This window comes from Lagopus leucura, unplaced genomic scaffold, assembly GCF_019238085.1.
Source record: "Lagopus leucura isolate 7727_CA_CO unplaced genomic scaffold, USGS_WTPT01 Super-Scaffold_100062, whole genome shotgun sequence".
Taxonomy (NCBI): domain Eukaryota; kingdom Metazoa; phylum Chordata; class Aves; order Galliformes; family Phasianidae; genus Lagopus; species Lagopus leucura.
The window spans coordinates 297,359-316,075 of NW_024962307.1; positions in this window are offsets into that span (position 1 = coordinate 297,359).

Below are 18,717 nucleotides of genomic sequence, written 5' to 3' on the forward strand. Positions count from 1 at the left end.
TGGACCCAAAAGACCATAAAGTATTTCAAAACCCTGCCTGTTAACCAGTAAAGCTGGACTTTCAGTATCTAAAGGGGGGCTATAAGGGAGAAGAGGACTCATTCTTTAGCAGATTACGATAGGATGATGGAAAGTGGTGTCAAACTAGAAGAGGGGAGACTGGATATAATGAAAAAGCTTTTTGTGATGAGGGCAGTGAAGTACAGGAGCAGGCTGCCCAGAGAGGTGGTGGATGCCCAATCCCTGGAGACACCCAAGGTCAGGGTGGACAGGGCTCTGAGCACTTGATCAAGCTGTGGGCGTCCCTGTTCATTGCAGAGTTGGACCTGATGGCCTTTAAAAGTCCCTTCCGATTCAAATGATTCTATAATTTACAGCTTCTCATGACCTCAGCACCCACAAGACTGAAAGAAAATAGTCCAATCTGTCCCAGCCCCACACAGCAGCTCAGTGTTCCATTGTGCAAATGTGACATCTACTGTCAGAAAGACTCTACTGCAGGAGGAAAGTGTTCGAAGGCATCTTCAGTCATCCTGAACTGCCATAGCTGGTCCAGCTGTCTCATTATTCCTGGTTAAGCATCCCTTGCTCAGCTTGTTTTGCCATACACACGTACAGAAGCCCATCTGCTAGCATCATGTAGCAGGATACAGGGGGACCTTTGGCACAGGAAAATCAGTGAACAAGCAGAGATGCAACTTATGTTTTCTACCTTCCTGCGTGCACATACATGTGTGTATGCATTGTATGAGCAAGCACTCCATCTCCGCGAGGAACACAGAAGTTCTTTTCTGATCCTCTCTCACCTCTGGATTCACCACCCACCACCATTTCCCCTCCCTTTTGCTCTTTGCACCCCTCAAAGCAATCTTCATTACTAACAATTTGGAGTCTACTGGCAATAAACAGATGCTGGACCATCATAACAGACCATATTCCTCAGCATCCCCTATTTGGCCCTTTTTGTCGTTCACTTTGCTGTGCAAGTGCAGCACCAGCCAATAGAGGGCAATGGGGCATGGAGATGAAGCTTCCCTTGCTGGCTATCGGATGACAGCTATCACCTCAAACAAATCAATTCTGAATATACTGCATCCTCTGACCTTGAGCTATGGATTCAGACACATTAGCAAGGACATCATCTGCCAGGAAGAGTGGGGAGACTGGAGCATGTTCACATTTTCAGACACAGAGGCACCAGGCAACTAATAAATTGCCTCAGCCCAACCCTGCAAACGTGACACCATCAGCAGCACGTTAATTGATTTTTTTTTTTTTTTTTTTTTTTTTGCTTCCTTATAGTAGATTTCTGATAGCCTCATAGCATTGCATAAATCATTACCACCACAGTAAGTGAATGAAAGGCTGCAGGCTGGATCTACCAGCATGCAAATCAGACAAGATTCATGGAAACACTGCGGATTTCCTAGCTGAAAGACCTCAAAATGCAGACCCTACTATCCACCACCCAGCTGGGATAATGTCTCTCCAGTGCTATGAAATGAATGTCTTTCGATACAACGTCATTTGTCACAGACTGATAATATCAGTAAATGTGAACCTCAGCCATCAGCTACTTACTATTATTTACCAAAGGCTGAGAAATGCCAGCCTTTAATCATCACTTTATTGATAACTTCCCAACATCTCACTGCTGGAAGCTTCTGATCTTCCTCTGGTGCCGAGGAAATGGGAGGCCCTGGGGAAGGAGCAGGGATGTCTGCTGGGTCGCCAGCAATTGCCACGGCTCCTGGATCACTTTAAAGCCATCTTTAGAACAGTGGCACAGATATTAATGGGCTGTTACTGACATTAATCCATAAATAATTCTGCATAATGCATGGCCCTGGCCTTTTGAAGGTCTAGGGAAAAAAAAGCAGAGGCTGAAACATTGATAGATGTGTCTGCAAGAGCTATTATAAAGGAGAGAGCAGTTTCCATGGGACTGATGTAGGCCGATACCCAGGACCAGAGGGTAATGTTGGTCATGTACCCACTAAAATAGCTCTGAGCACAGAGAACCAAGCAGGAGGATAAACAGGAGGAATAATACTACTTAACTGGACTTCAAAAACAGCACTTTCCTCAGCAGTCAAAAAACATTGTGAAAGACTGAAGTCTCTGTACAGATGAGGACAAAGCTTGGGTGCTCTCAGCTCAGAAAAAGCCTGTTACGCGTGTTCGTGCATGTAGGAGGAAATGAAACGCTCTTCTGCCACACACGCAATCTATTTTTTCATGTCCTGAAGTGCACCAGAGTAATGTATTTTCCATGTCCATTTTGCAGCTGCCACAGATGTGTCCCTGAATCCCATCAGTGAATACTTCCCGTGCAAGTGCTGCAATGAATTGCTAAGGATGCTTTACAACTTTCATCCAAAAAGCCCTGCTGCCCAGCCCTGCTCCACAATAAGGCTTTGTAACAGTAGAAAACCCATGAGATGACTTGAACAGAAAACAGAAAAACACAGTTACTGTCAAGGTATTGAAACAGATGCAGAAATGCCAACTGAGCACCTACATACTTCGCTGTAGGCATCTGTTACAAGTCCACACCTCTCCACTTTCTACATAATTCTGGTTTACAGCCAGATCTCATGACAAGACTCCCTCTTTGCCTCTCAGAAGGTGCCAAGGGATCAACTCCCAGGCCAGTGGTCAGATTTCTCGGCACTTAACATCTGTAGCCAAGAGCTGGCTTTTCAGAAGGGTTTAGCATCTTCTGTGCACCCGGTACATTAAGCTCACTCACCTGGAAACTCAGTTCCAGCCTTAAGTTCCCCATGCTTTATCTCCACGTGTTTGAAATGAGGACACCAGTTCCCCTTTCCTCTCCTTGACTGTCCCTCAAATCTCAGCTGGCTGCAGAGGAGATGCTCAACACCACGTTGAGCTGAGCCCACAAGGGCCACATTCTGCGCCTTTGATGCCACATGTCTGTGCCTTTCCTATTCTCCTTCTTTTTTGAGCATATAGATTAGCTCACACAACAGCTCCTGTATTGGTTCATTTAATGCTATGACGATAAGAATCATAGAAAATCCCACATTGGAAGGGAACCATAAGGATCACTAAAGCATTTATAAAACAATTCTCACATAACCACCTCTCCAATATCATTTAATCATCTAATATCATTTTGAGAATCCCTATGAATGATACAAATAACCCTGCACAGGTGCCAACACACTGCAGCAGACCACCATCCAAAAAGGGTGAGGGGACACCCAGAAAGGACAAGAGGAAGAGACAAAGCACAGCAGGACCCCAAATCACCCAGCAACCACCAGAGAGCTGTAATTTGCTGTGAATTTTTCATGCTAGAATCAGCTGTGTGCTGCAGGCATGTAGCCGGATGGGAAATATACCTGAAATATTAATGACCCACAGCAGAGTGCAGGCAGAAAAAGCTCTACAAATGAGGACAGGGAACCTTAGGTAGCCTGGTGGAATTGCTCCTTCTTTTTTTAGTGTAAAACCAGTGAATTAAAACACCTTGTGCTGTCCCAGATGCACTGGGAAGGGAAAAATGTGGGTTCCAGGCTTGGGCTCTTCCATAGAGGGTCTGCATGCACCACACAGACAGATTTCTCCCTTACACTGATAAAATTGGACCCAAAACTCTTTAAACTTAACACAAGACCTCACTATCAGTACAAAAAGGAGCTCCAGTTCACACCAGAGTAACATTACCTGGTTTCCCTTGAATTGCTTTGAGCAATCTGTTTAACTGGGAGGTGCCCCTGCCTATAGCAGGGGAGAAAGAACTGGATGATCTTAAACACCCCTTCCAAACCAAACCATTCTATGATGATATTAGGAATTTTACCTCCTCCTTCTTCATATTACCCTTTCCCTGCCTTTAAAGCCATCCTGACATGGAGTTAGACTCGCTTACAAAATCACTGCCATCACTAGAAACACAGCAATCAGAAGAGTCTTCTCATTGCTTATTTGAAATGTGCCGAGCAGCACGGATGTTTGTGAGATACGTGCCAAATTACCCCAAACAGAAAGAGGGGAAAGAAAAAAAGCAAATTCTGAGCATCTGCAAAGTGCACCACGGTGCGTGGGAGCAACACAGAAGCTCCAGTATTAGCTTTTAAGATATTCATGGACCAGCAGTTGCCTCTTCACACCAGGAATAAACCTGTTAGAAAGTGCTACTCAATATGAAAAAAGAGGTGGTAAGGTTTGGCCTGTCGATCTTCCACATTGTGCCTTGTTAGGAAAGTCACAACATAATGTCGGGTGGAGGAATCCATCCTTACGTTGCAGAGCATCTTTCACTCAGATCGATTTTGACATGTTTAGCAAACTGTGTTGATGCAAACCGTATCTCAGCAGCTGCAGTGGAAGGCAGAAAGTGGGAGGTTTTGCAAAAGCTGGGATTTGGACCACTCTTCTGCTGTGAAGTGAGAGCTGCTGGTGCTCAACCCTGCTGCAAGGCGTGGGTGCTGCTGTGTGTCCTGTCTCCAAGCTTGGGAGACACAAGACCCTGGCTGGAACTGCTAACGTTGCTCCTTTCCCAGTTGGCTGCTGTTGCCATTAATGGCATTTCCCATCCCCTTCAGCCAGGATTTGATTCTGTGATCCACAAAGCATTAAGGTTGGAAAGGCCACTAAGGTCATCTAGCCCAACCTCTTGGCCAACCCCTGCCTGTAACTGCTCTAAAGCACATCAGTGCCACATTTACATGGTTCTTGAACACCTCCACGGTCAGCGTCTCCATCACCTCCCCAGGCAGTCTGTGCCAATAGCCCACTGCTCACAAACCCTATTTCCCTCCCCACCTTCCCTCTCTTTACACTACAACACTAAAATTGCATTTTCTGACTAAGCTCCTGTTGAGCTGTCTGACAGACAATAAATACAATCACACTTAAGTTAATGGGCAGGGCACCAAAACCAAAAGCTTTTATTTTCATTAAACTTCATTATACGTGGCATGTCTTTTATCAAATCTGTCTCCCTTATTCACTTTATTAAGAAGTCCATCACTGCAGAATGCATAATGTAATCAGCAAGGACAGGCAGTAAATTTATATTAAACACATTAGCAGGTGGGAACACGGACTCCTGAAAAAATATATCCAAAACCCCATCTTCAGAAAGGACTTTGAAAGGACATGCAAAATGAAGGGAAATTCATAATTCAAAGTGTGCGGGGGGGATTATTCTGCAAACAGTAGAAAGAAAACAAATTGTTTCAGCTAAAAAAAAAGAAATGCTATGATACTTCTAAAATCTACATCAACAGGTTGATGTGCAGTGCGTGGCCTCAAGAATTTCTTGAGATGGCTGTGCAAGCGGTACGGAATGGATGGCTGCAGCAGTCCCTAACTTTGTTATATCAGCTTTAAGAGCCATAGTTAAGGTATACAGAAAATAATTTACCTTAAACTATACCTGTGGTTTGAGCAATTAATCTCAGGGCATACAAGGATTCTGTTCCTCAGGCTGCAGAGAAGTGATTGATGTAAAACATTTTTGCTGGGGCTGAGGGTGTCCACACAACAGAAAACTCCTCCTGAATCACATACCTCATTTTCTACATGCTTTTGTGTCTCCACAACCTAAACAATATCTGCACCTAATTCTAGGAGCTTTGACCCACCAGGACATTGCAGAGCTGTGCAATGGTAAGAGATGCTTGTTTTAGCAGACAGAAGCATGCAAGCTGTGACCTCTCTCCAAGATCTCTCCTTTGGCTGCTCCCACTCTTTGGAGGGGAAAATAAAAAGTCAGACTTCTTGCAGGTTTAACGTAAGCCTTCACTCCTTGCCAAAAAAAACCACAACACACCCATATATCTTCCCTCATCAGTTCACCAAAAAAAAAAAAATCCAAACCGTATGAATTAAGAATTCAGAGCACATCACACTCATGTCATAGTTTTTAATCTCTGAAAATCAGTTTTTATATGTGAACAAGAATAATTTGTGCCAGCTTCCATTTACTTGACAAGTGATTTGCTGTTTAAAAACAGGATTTGCAGGGGAACCTGCCAGCCAGCCCTCTTCACAGAGCTCTTCCAACTAGTACAGCAGCAGCCATTATACAAGGCTGTTTCTTGGCCTAAGGATGATAGAGCTGCTGCAAGATGAAGTGCAATTCCAAAGTGCATAGAAAACCTCCTGGATATTCCATAGAGAAGAACATCCCTCAAGATATTCAATAGATGTGGATGTGTGGCAGTGAGGGACAGGGTTAGAAGGCACAGTGGGGATGGGTTGGGGTTGCCTTTCATGATCTTTTCCAACCTTATGTCCATAATTCTACCCTACAACATCTGCCTCCCTTCAGTTAAGCCTTGCCCTTGCATCCTGCCATGCACAACCTCTTCAGAAGGATGCTACTATATAGGGGGTTTTCCGCTGTAGTCCCACCATGGAAACTCAATTAAAACAGTAACACAAGGATTTTAATCACAGCTTCCAGATTCCCACTCTAAGAAATAAAATACTCCACCACTACCTCTACCACATGCAATGTGGGCTTCTTCACGTGCAAGCTGGAACCCAATTTCCAGAGGCTGCTGCACAGATTAAGTGATGACTCAGTGAGGGGAAGCTGCCAAAACTGCTCTGGGTCCTGCACTCTTGCTTACATCCTATAAACAGGAGTGTAAACTGGGTGTGAAGATGGAAATAGAAACCACTGTGCATCATGGCACCATGCATTGCTGCCAAAGAACAGCTCAGCATCGAGTAGCACATACTGAAGGAATCAGACAATTGCTTGCATTTGTATTGTCTGACCAGCACCTGGGATTTGCAAAGTACTTTGGAAGCATTAATTAATCCTCCAAATAGCCCTGCACAGTCAGCATATTGGAGTTCAGTGTTACAGCCTCACTTTTCCCCATCTGGAAGGCTGCAGCTTTACATGATCTTCCCAAAGTCACCAGGGCAGCAGTTGTCAAAGGCAAAATAGGAAGTTGTAAGAACTCAGGTTTCACAGAATCACAGAATTGGAGGGGTTGGAAGGGACCTCTAGAGATCAAGTCTGTGCTCACAAGGCAGTTTCCTCACTTATCCCATACAGTCTCAAATTCTTGGTCCTTAGGCCTGCAGAAAGCAGTCTGTTCCCAAAGCTAAACATCTGCTATAAACAAGGAGGCTGCTGTTTGCTTTCTGAGTTTGATTTAGAGCTACTACTATTAGAGCCCCTGAGAAAAACCTTCGCTTTGCAAGAAAGAAATGCAGAGTTGGGTGTTCATACAGTGCTGTGCTCACCTGCAGGCACAGGCAGGAGTGTGCTGTGTCAGTAAGGTCAGATGTTTGGAGAAATGCTGACCTGCACAGCAACACAACCTTTCAAACCATCAGTGAAATGCCAACAAGCCGCCTAGGGGGTAATTCTGTGACATTAAAGGGGTAATTTTCTGTAAGATCAGCTTTCAAACAAAGTATTGATGACATTCCCTCACCTGGAAAAAAAATCAGTACCCAAGAAACCCCATAAGCAAGGAACTTCGACAAAGGCAGAGATGTTGAACTGTACCTATGCCAGAGCTAATTGTCAGTGCTTCATTGAAATGAGGCAACAGCAGAATTGCTCTCATATCTTACACCTGTAACAAATAGGCTATATGTGTGCCCTATGAATCTTCAGATCTGTCTTTAACAAAACGCCTGTTGCAGGAGGGTCACATGCATCTCAGGCTGCTGCAGCTCAGAGATGAAACATCCCCCGCTTAAACCCAACACCTTCAGCCTCTTTATGAACATCTCAAGGCAGCACAACTGATGGGAATCCTTCCACAGCAGGTAGTGGAGAGCAGCAGGCTGCTTCACTTCAAAGAATCCATCTTGCGTGTATTTGTGGCAGAGCTCGGGATGTTTGTGCTGCTCATAGGTTGTGGTTCGTCCTCCATTCCCTTCTTAAAGCAAGATTTTCAACAAAAATAATCACATGGGTCAGGACAAAATGACAACAGCTTTTTTTTGTCATCATACAATTCAGAGCTCTGGCTGAAATTTGAAGAATTTTTGAATACTACAAGAGTATTTTAACTTAAAAACTAGGTTCCAAATAAGCAAGAAACCTTTTAATGTCTAAGGTAAGTTTCATTTTGAGGTATCCAGGGAAAGAGAGGATTTTAAGGCAATCTTGTCCTTCCTATACGTAGGGGAAAAAAATACAATGTGACCTCAAGGCGGGCACTCTTATGTTAACCTCAGTATCTGCTTTATTTTGAGAAAAGCTGACTCTGCAGAAACCTTTGTTGGAACATTCCCAGAGGGTATTGAAGATTGCACTGGGACAGCTGAAATGTGCTGCTGCCAAGAGAAGCAATTAAGGAAAACTAACAGAAACAGGGAGAAAAGCAGCATCAAGAATCTTCGTGTCAAGGTTAAAAATAACGGATGGGTTAAGTAGAACCACACTCTGATTACTTCATCTGGACAATTTATGGGACTCGATTTCACAGCACAGAGTGAAAGATGAAGAATTACATAGATAAACACAGCAGGCTTATTTTCCCCGTAACATTTGTTTTGTTTTAAGCATCAATCTAAGGCATGCAGACACAGCTGACAAGTGGCGATGTTTCTTAACATTCCTATTTAGGAGACCAACTTAATTGGCAGCAGTTTTGCTGCAAGCCTTTTTCTATTCAGCCATGGTTAAAAAGCCTTACAACAAGAAGGCAACCTGTAGCATGTGAACTGTCTGGACTGCTTTGCCTGGCTAGCTTAATTTAAAGCTTCTGAACACAGCATAACATCTTAGCATGGATTCAGCTTTTAATTAAGGAGCATCTTTTCTCACCCACTCACAGATCCCCTTCACCCTGCTGCATTTCTCCCACTCCACCTCAACAAGGCAGAGGTACAGCAATCCACTTGCTAAGTGATGGCATCAGCATTTGTCCCTGGCACTGAAAGGACAAATTATGTCACGTTTTCACAGTCTGACCTTCTTCAGCTACTTACTGTACTCAGATACACAGAACAGCATCTCCCCCTCCCTCAGAAGGAAAAGGGGAAGGTGAGCAGTAAGAAACCTGCTGGTGCCAAACCCTGCATTGATGTAAAGCACTCTGCATTGTAGATATAGGAAGACAGTTCAATGCAAATTACCTCTGAATAATGCATCAAATCATGGATCTCCCCTCTCCACACTAAGCTCCCTTCTGCACTGCAGCTGAATCCTTGCTATAACTCACTAAAACACTGCCTGCAACTCAAGTTGTCTGTTTGATTATAAGTATTCGTAATGGGATTTAGAAGCAATGCATTTTAATGAGAGGTTAACAGTGATCAAGTATTAATTCTGAAAAACACACAAAAATAATTTAAAACGTATGAAGCCAGCTGTACTGTATATTCCAGAACACCTAAGAACGGACAGTGAAATCTGTAAGACAAAAACCAACATTTAACCTTCTGAACATTCTTCGCTAAGCAGGGATTGAATCACAGAACCACCAAGGTTGGAAAATGCCTCCAAGATGATCCAAGTCCAACCATCCACCCATCACCAATGTTTTTCACTAAACCACGTCCCTTAGTACAACATCTAAACATTTCTTGAACACCAATAAACGAACATCACCTGCTCCACACAGGGCATGGAATCCTCCTGTATGAACAAGTTCTGTGGCAACAGCACAGTGTGATCTCATGTGCTGCAAAACACCTGATTTGTACACGAGTGTCTCTGGACACTGACTCTACTTAAATTTCAGCCTCTTTTATTTGTGCACCATGTTGACATCACTATTTACCAGTTGCACTGGCACCATGCTCAGTAGCAACCCAGTAGGAACGGTGCTCAAAGATGCCATGGACACCAGAAACAGGAGCTGCGTGCCAGCACTTGTAACCCTCAGGTACTGATCCCATTTCCCTGCCTTTTGTAGAGACTTCAGGGCTCACAGCTGCCCTCTGACTTCTGAGTTTTCAGATGGATGTTTACTGTCAGGCACACTGATGGTCTGGCTGGGGTCAATCCACTACAGCTCTTCCTGTCAAGCTGGTTACAAGTTCCCTTGCCATCACTTTGGCTGAGTGTAGGAGCAGCTGAGTGCCATTACATCAACATGTCATTGATCCTCTGGGTGGTTTTTATCATTTTCCTCTTGATACCTGACAGAATGGGCTGTTGTGAATGTTGTCAGCTTCAGCAAAAATGCATGCAGCATCAAAGACCAGCTCACAGAACGAGGGTGGGCATGGACTGGAGCTATTGCACTGAGCCCTGGATTTTCAAACTTTGGCCCAGCACTGAGCAAAGAGAAACTGCAATTATAGTCAGTGAGAAGTGCCACGTTTGTTTTAGGAAAGAGGATGTGTGCTCAGAAAAGGCACAAGCAAGTTGTGGCAAGGTACTTTCTGGTACTTATCCTTCCCTTCACCCAGTGCCAGCTGCCTCGTGCTCTGCTGCTCCAGTACAAGGCAAATATCTCAGCTTGTGACCCACTCCTGTGACACTCCTGTGTTTGATGTCTTAGTTCAAAAGAGACCTAATCAAAATGCTTCAGCCTCTCAGCAAAAACAAACATCATTTTAATGCAGTTGATGATATTGAGAAGCAAACCAGTTCTGAACACCCAGAACCAGTTGCACCCATGAACAGTTTGTCTGAAGCAAGATCCAGATAAGGAAATGCTATCTGGAGCTCAGGTTTCTTTTCAGCTCAGCAGAAAGAATTCAAGTATTCATGTTCTAATTTTGCTGATTAGATCATTTAACATCCAAACTTATTTATAAATATAATGGGTAAGTAAATGTTATAGTATGCTTTAAGTACACTAATGCTGTCATAATCTACTATGAAAGGCATTCCTGTAAAGTAAGAGAACATCACCTGAAGGCCACATTAAGAAACTTGGAAAATCTTTGCCATTGCACCACTGAGGATCTCAAAATCAATAAGAACCAGAGTAATAAACTTCATTTATTGAGCTAGAACTACCTGAAGCTTAGACATCTCAGTCCATGCATGACAAGCTAGCAAGGCCAAAGCTGCCTACAAACCTCATGAGTTATTCCCTCTGGCATGTGAGTTTTTGAAACCAAATTAATGTAAGAATCACCCCAGCGATGACATCTGCTCCAAGCTCCTAGAAGCTACTGCACCATTTGCATGAAGCTAAACGGTGACACTTTGCTACTACGCCTGCACAGAGATGTTTATACATTGGGACTGCAATTTAGACTGGCAGGAAACTGAAACCAAATGTTGCAACACATTACTAGGCCATCACTCAGCTCTGTCCTACTTTTGGGTACTCTTGACAAGCTCTTGACGGTTGCAGGGATCTGTGTTAGACAGAAGGTCTGGCCTTATGCACGGGAAGAGATGAATAATAATCACTGGCACTGTGGCAAGATGAAGTCTCAGCTGCAGGAACAAAATCATTGCATACTGCAACACTGTCAAATAGATTAAGTTATTCCATAGGAGTTCTCTCACTTGTACGCAATCTGGCAGTTTGTTAAAGTCGCCGTGCAAAGCTGAATTAACACATTCAAGCCAATGAAGTCATGTACCACTCCCTCTTTAATTCTCCTGTACACTGACTTCATTATAAATGCAACTATATCTGCTAACTAAATACCAACCTCCAAGTCTGTATCAATGTGAATGCAGGGGTATTTCACTAGCCAAGATATGGGTTTAGCTGATACGGGCTCCAAGTACACCTCCACTACAGTGCTAAGCAGAAAATCAAGTTATTTGATTTGAACAGAGTTACAGTGGGTATCAGAAGCAATCATACTCTGGAGAAACCACACACAACCAGTGAGGATCCTTTTTCAATGCAAACTCAGCTATCTTTGGCACTGCATTGTGCTGTGCACACAACAGTCCCTTTGTCAGCAGCAGAGCAGGAACAGCAGTCATCCCTGCTAGGAAGGAGAATGAAGACTGAAGCTCAGAGATGAATTGAGCTACTGGGATAAATAGATGCGACCTCACTGATGAGGGTGGCAGCAAGCCTGCAAACATCAATGGTGAATTTTGTTATGTTGGCTTTTTTCCCCTTCGTAAGAGATTAACAGCTTCCCTTCTAAGGGCAAAAGTACACAGAAGAGAATGGAATGGACAAGCTTTCTTTGCAGAGATGAGTAACATTTTGAAGACAAGTTAGATGACTTTCCATATCGTTTCTAGTCAAGAGCTGGGGAAGAACAGAACAAATCTCAGCATCAGAAAACATTTAAGCTGAGTGGGTTTTGAGGCAGTTCTCCCTCTATGACAAACCAAGACATTGAAACTGGGAGGTGAGTCAGCTACATCAGCTCCATTCAGGGGAATCGGCCTGCAGCCTTTACAGACAGTTTTGCTTCAGAGAGATGGGCAACAAAATACCAGGCACAGATATCCATTGATTAATGCTCCCCTTCTGCAGCTCATTTTGGTAGGCAGTAAATACATCAGGGACATCTATAAAACATTACAAAGGCTTAGAGTATTTACAGAGTAAACTGCAGCATAGCTCCATCCAACACTGCAAGGGACAGGCATGTTAGAACAAGGGTTAACAGCAAGGCTGAAAAATCAAGTTATGGCCAGAAATGAAAGCAAACTACATTCCCACCAGCTGAAACTACAGAATAAGCACATTTCAGCATTTAGACCTGCAATTCATTTTATTTACTTTCCATTTTAATATCTCCTTGGTCACCTTCAGGGCCATTTCCCATTCTCACTCCCACCAGCAGCTGCCCTCTGCATGACTTCAAGGAAGATCAGCTCATAGCTTTGAATTACTTTTCTGCCATAAAGAACTGTTACGAGTTCAAGCTCTTCTTTCCAGTTGTTCTTGATATGTTTGGATTGCATTACGAGCATTTAACTCAAACAGTCCTCAATTGTATTTGAGATTTCCTGGAAGTTCTGAGGTAACCACCATCCGAGATCATTTTTCCTCTAGTCTCGTTAGACTTTCAATTTGCTCACATTTAATAACAGGACAACAGTCCATTAGCAATGAAGTTAAAATGACTGCCATTAGTTATTTATTGATTTACTATACCGAGTAGCAGGGTATGAGAAATAGACTTTTTGCTTTCCATTGGCCCATAAAATTGCAGCAATAATCTCAAACAACATTGCTTTAAGCTTTTAACTACGTTCCTCAGGTTCTCAAGCAGAGAATCTTACCCATCTCATTTTGTCAATGAGCAGTTTAAAGGAAGCTGTATCCCATTTGTTACCCACTTAACATCTGCCAATGCTAAGCACATGTATGAATACACACATCCTGAAGCGGCCAGAGAAATTACTCCTGCTATCAAAGGCAGTGCAAGGCACAAGAGAACAGATAACTGAGATCTGCTCCAACTGAATCAGGTTTTTCATTCCTACCAGAGCCTTTCACTTCATTCATTACAATTAGTGTAATAATTTATATCATACTCTAATAAAACTAAAATCAATCACTACTTTGATTTAGATGCCAGTTAAAGTCTGTGCCACTGACAATGTAAATAAAAACTCCTTCACCAGTTGCCTGTATTGTTTCAAGATCTTTTCTAAGATAGCAGCTGGCCTGTTCTGTCACCCAACCTGCCAAATTAAGCTCAACCATCACTATTTCTCACCTTTCTTCAGCCTAAGGGAGTTTTTACAATCATTTCCTAGTGAAAACATTATTAAACATCCTTAGTACTTAACATGCATTTTATGGGGCATGAAAGTTGCATAAAGCAGTACAAGCAAAACGAATGTTGAACATGTTGATAACTTGGCTCTGAAGAACATCAAACACTTAATCAGGCGATTAATAATTATACCAAGCACATCATAAGACAGCACAGCATTTCTAATATCTCCTTAAACTAAACACAGATTCCCCTCCCCACTCCCCGCTTTCATCTTCCAACACTTTAGGGGAGAACTCTTCCCTGTACAGTTTGCACAACGCCTATGGGCTCCTTATGCATCAATTTAATTGCAACCACTGGGGTCCCCAATCCACCACGAGGTTTTTTCAGCATTAGTTCTTTCCCTAGTCCAATTATAGAAGTGTAGAATGGCTGGGTTGGAAGGGACCTTCAAGAGGGAAGAAGGGCTGGGTTGGAAAGAACCAAAGATCATCTAGTTGCAGCCATTATGCCAGGATCAAAGCTTTGCCCATTGAGACAAACCAAAGGAGCTGGATGTTTGTGTGTCAGTGTTGGACTCCTGAGCTCATCAGCTGCCCTGCACACACACAGATGTCCTCATTCCAAATAAACCAATTTAACTGCAGTAGGTCAGTGGTTTCACGAAATATCTCACATCACAATCTACCCAGACTTCCCTCATCTTCAGGAGGACCAGTGGAAGACCCTATTGGAAAATGCAGAATCGCAAAAAGCAGCAGGTCATGTACTCATGCAGTCAGAGAGAAAGTGTTCATTCAGTACATTATTACGATGCTCCAAAGATAAACTTGCTCAGGTCACAAAGGAATTCAGTACATTCCTGGATATTTTCCAATCTTATCAGAAAAGCAAAAAAAAAAAAAAAAAAAAGGCCAGGACTTAATCTTATTCAAAGGCAAACCCCAGCTGAAGTTTTAAGATGTTATCATCATTTACTTCCTTAATGAGGCAATATTTGTCTGGAAACAACACCCAGTTCCAGGCAGTCTGACTTTCTCTGCAAGTGACTTCCATCGATCTCTGCAGCAAAGGCTGAATGTCAGCAAAACGCATCCCCAGCACGCTGCCTTGCTGCTGGAGATGGGCTTCCATGGGCTTGGCTCTCCACCACCCTGCATTGGTATAATTGAATCATGCCAGCCAAGCCCAACTGATGGGAGAGCAGCTAGGCCTGTGTCGATTAAGAAAGATATGAAAGTCAGCCAGAAAGTGAAAAGTTATAAGCTCAGCTAATCCATGAATAGCCAAGGAATATCAGCTATAGCACGGTGGTTCTTGCCAATTCATATTCTACGGATTGTCCCCAACATTTTGTAACAGATGTAGCACTACTGTTCACAGAAAAAGGTATGAATTCTAGCAGGCATTTAGCCTTGATGAATTGCAACTAAATCCCTTCACATCACTTTCTTCTTTTCTGCCACCTAAGGTTTCTTCCTGACCTTGGATTTTGACTAGATTGAAATTAATCAGGTTGCAATCTAAAAGATATCATTAAAACAATGACTGCATGCATGAATCATGCTCAAGAATCCAGATCCTTAAAAATCTTATTTTAAGCTCTAATAATTGCTAAACCAGGAATACTAGCCCAGACAATCAGCATCAACGGAACTACTTCCCCATCACTGCCTAAACGTTGCCTCAGACTTTTAGATGGATAATATATTAAGTTCAAAAGATGAATAAGGCTCACATTGCCATGCCTTAACATGGCATCCAAAAGCAATTGAGATGGCAGCACTGTTTTAAGATGATTTGATACTGCCCTTGAACCCACAACGCAGAGGCCAAGCTTGACATCAGCTGTTTCAGCAGAGCACACTCATTACAGGCACTGCAGTGATGAAATCAAAGCGCAGTGTAAACACTAATTAATGTCACTTCCAAAACAATCAGCCAAGCTGAGATTGTCGGGGCTTTGCTTCTGCCTTGGACAAAAGCAGAAGCCCTGGACTCTACCCCTGCATGCCATGTTGCATTTACCTTAAACCTCTCTGTCTGCTCAGTCCTACAGGTCTCTTGGGGCAGGGACCATGTTCATGTAGTTGTGAGCTCAGCTGGGGTCTCACTGCTTGATATTTTGATCCACAATGAATTATTTTCACCTCTAAAAATGCAAATAAATCACATGCTCAAAGTCATTCTGCTTGCAATGGGGAGTTGCAGGAAAAAAAAAGCACTTTTGAATGACTGAAGTAATAGCAGCCACAGCTGGATGCTGTCATTTAGCACAATTTCCTTTGTCTGCCTGCAGAGCATCAGCGCAGCCTCTTGGGAATATGGAAGAGATAACCACATTACCTCAACTGGGCACACCTCCCACATTTATATATCAGTCCTCAGGGTCTGGGACATCATACTATCCTTTGGACTGTAACCCAGCACATTTCAAGCACCTCCTGCATTGCTTTTCTTTTTAAGTGACATTCCATGAGCCTTGCTCATTTCTTTGCCAGAGAGGAGTCTCACAGATTCCAGGCTCCATTTTTAACATCAAACTGTCTACTTCCTGCTCAACAGTTCCTGAAGAAAAACAGTTAAAACACTGGGAGCTGGAGTACAGCCTGGGGAGACAACACTAAGCTCGTACAGAATCTGGGATTCCTCTGCTGTATTTTGTATTTCTAAGCTTTACAGTTGTTTTTGCTTTGCAGTGAGTGGGGCTGGAAATCACAGAATGGCTTGGTATGGATCTCAAAAATTCTCTAGTTCCAACTCCACAGCAGCTCTAGGTGTAAGTTTTCTTTTCTCTGCTGGCTCACTGAGCTCTGAGTTACAGTTCCTCATACCAGCTCAAGAGGGAGGTCAAGCACATAAGCCTTCAAGATCCTGGGAAGAGATGGCTGCTTTATACCACCTGTGTACCCAGGATGCTGAGGACACACCTGCAAACAAGGAGCCCTGCTTGCAAATGCTTTGGAATGTCAGTTTTCAGTACCTACGGCAACTCATCTTTGCAAAATACAATTCATAGGGACAAGAGAGACTAAATTAACATTTCCTCATCAGCTGACCTGCCAGGCTTCAAATCCCCTCCCAGGACTGGAACACAGAAGAACTTTTAGGGCATGTTTAGCCCAACAGTGTACTAGCCAACTCAAAATCACAGATGACTTATCTGATCCAGAGGGAAGTCTGACAGCAGCAAGGGAGGCAGAGAGAACTCTTCCTCTCTGTTGGTTACTGGCACGTAGTGGGCAAAGCATTGCAAAGAAAACTTTAATTTTACAATCACACTCAAGGCTTCTGCTTACCTCCCCTTCCTGATCCATCATCAGAAAAAAAGGGAAGGGAAAAAAGGCATTAAGGTGATTCTCTAGCTGATCTTTCATAGCTTTGTCATGCCCAAGTGGAATTTTCAGAAGACAAAGAAATGAGAATAAATGCAGTGCACCACCATTATAAAGTAGAGAAACTTACAAGTACTTCTAGAACAAGGTTATGGGTTTTAGGGGGACTTTTTCTTTTGAATTCCATCCACACAGCTTTCCGGCTTTCTACGCCAATATACTTCATAACTCAGAATTATGCCCCAATTTGTTCTCTAAATGTCATTTTTACCTCATTCAAACTTTGGAAGGTGTTCAATTCAGGAAAATAAAAAAAGAAAGTATTCTGTTATCTTCAGCAGAAGACAAAGCCTGCACTGAGCCCTCAGAGACAGACCGTTATGCCCATAGGAAACTAATGGGACTCTGCAGGGGAACAAAGTCCCCCCTGGCCAGCATGCCATCACTCCAGTGATGAAAAAGCACCATGTCCAGGAGTGGCCTTTGGTTAAGAAAAAGCCATCACATCCTTTTTGATTCATTATTTATCCCACTATCAGCAGAGCAGCTTAAATCTGGCTCTGCTAATCTTTACGTATCAGCAGGCAGGGACACAACTACTACCAGATAATTGATAATGCAGTGATAAGATAACGCCATTCCATCACAGGCTGAAGTGAAGCCTGTATGTGAACACGCTCCAGTTTCTGGGCCCATGTTCAGGTATTCAGGTGGTGCTTATTGGCTCAAACACACAAGGTGACTGGGAATGCAGGCAGGTTCAGGGACACATTCATAAGGTGAGACATGTGAAAGGTGGGCTATAACCCTGACACATCTCCTGTAAACCTTCCATACTGTGAAATGATTTTGCATTAGAAGGGAAATGCTACCTCCATTAAAGCTCCCAGGGGAGGAAAAAAAAAAAAAAAAAAAGAATTTCTTGTGATAGAAGGCATGACTCGGACCTCAAAGATGAGCTGCATTTCCACTGACCAGCTTCCTTCCCCCCATCCCAGCCTGTCAGCTATGCTAAGCAATAAGCTGCCTCATCCAACCTCAACCTCACTCCATTTTTGGATGATCTACAGTTGAAGTACAACATAAGCTCCCATTCCATATGGAATATAGACATCTTTAAGGCTTCCCCCTCACTTCAAAGCAAGCTGCTAGTGAATGCTTCTATTCCTACCGCTTTATTAACTTATCTTTAGGGATAAGTTTTGTCCCAAGGTATGAAGGAGTAAATTAAGGTTAATTCCATTGAATTACGCTGAAGTATAACTGGGCTCAGAATCAGGGAACTTGAGTTTGGTTTTATCCTAGTGGAATTATTCCTATTTCCTAAGGTCAGTATAATTAGAATGTTATAAAAATAGCACAACGATGGAAGAGACAGACCCCCGAGGTTGCAAAAAGCACAGGAAATTGAAGAATTCAGAACGAGATCTTAATATATAGACATGGGGGGAGGGGGTTACATAGGCAGTGCTTCCTGACAGCAAACACAGAAGAGGGATTTTTACATAGATTTGTCAGTCTGGGACAAATTCCTTCATAGAAGCAGATGCAGCAGCTCAGCAGAGCACATCTCATCAGACAGCAATGCAACTGAGCTGAGTCCAGCCATCAGTTCTGCTGTGAGCTCTTACCATCAAATAACAGTTCCATTTTTCCTCTTTGCACCATCATCAGCTTTAAGCCTCCTCCCTTTCACATCTCTGCCATGTTTCTGATTCCCAATTAACACTGCATTAGCAAATACACATTACTGGATTATATACATTCTCTACACACAAGGTATAGGAGCTGCTTCTGATGCAGTGAATGGCATTTT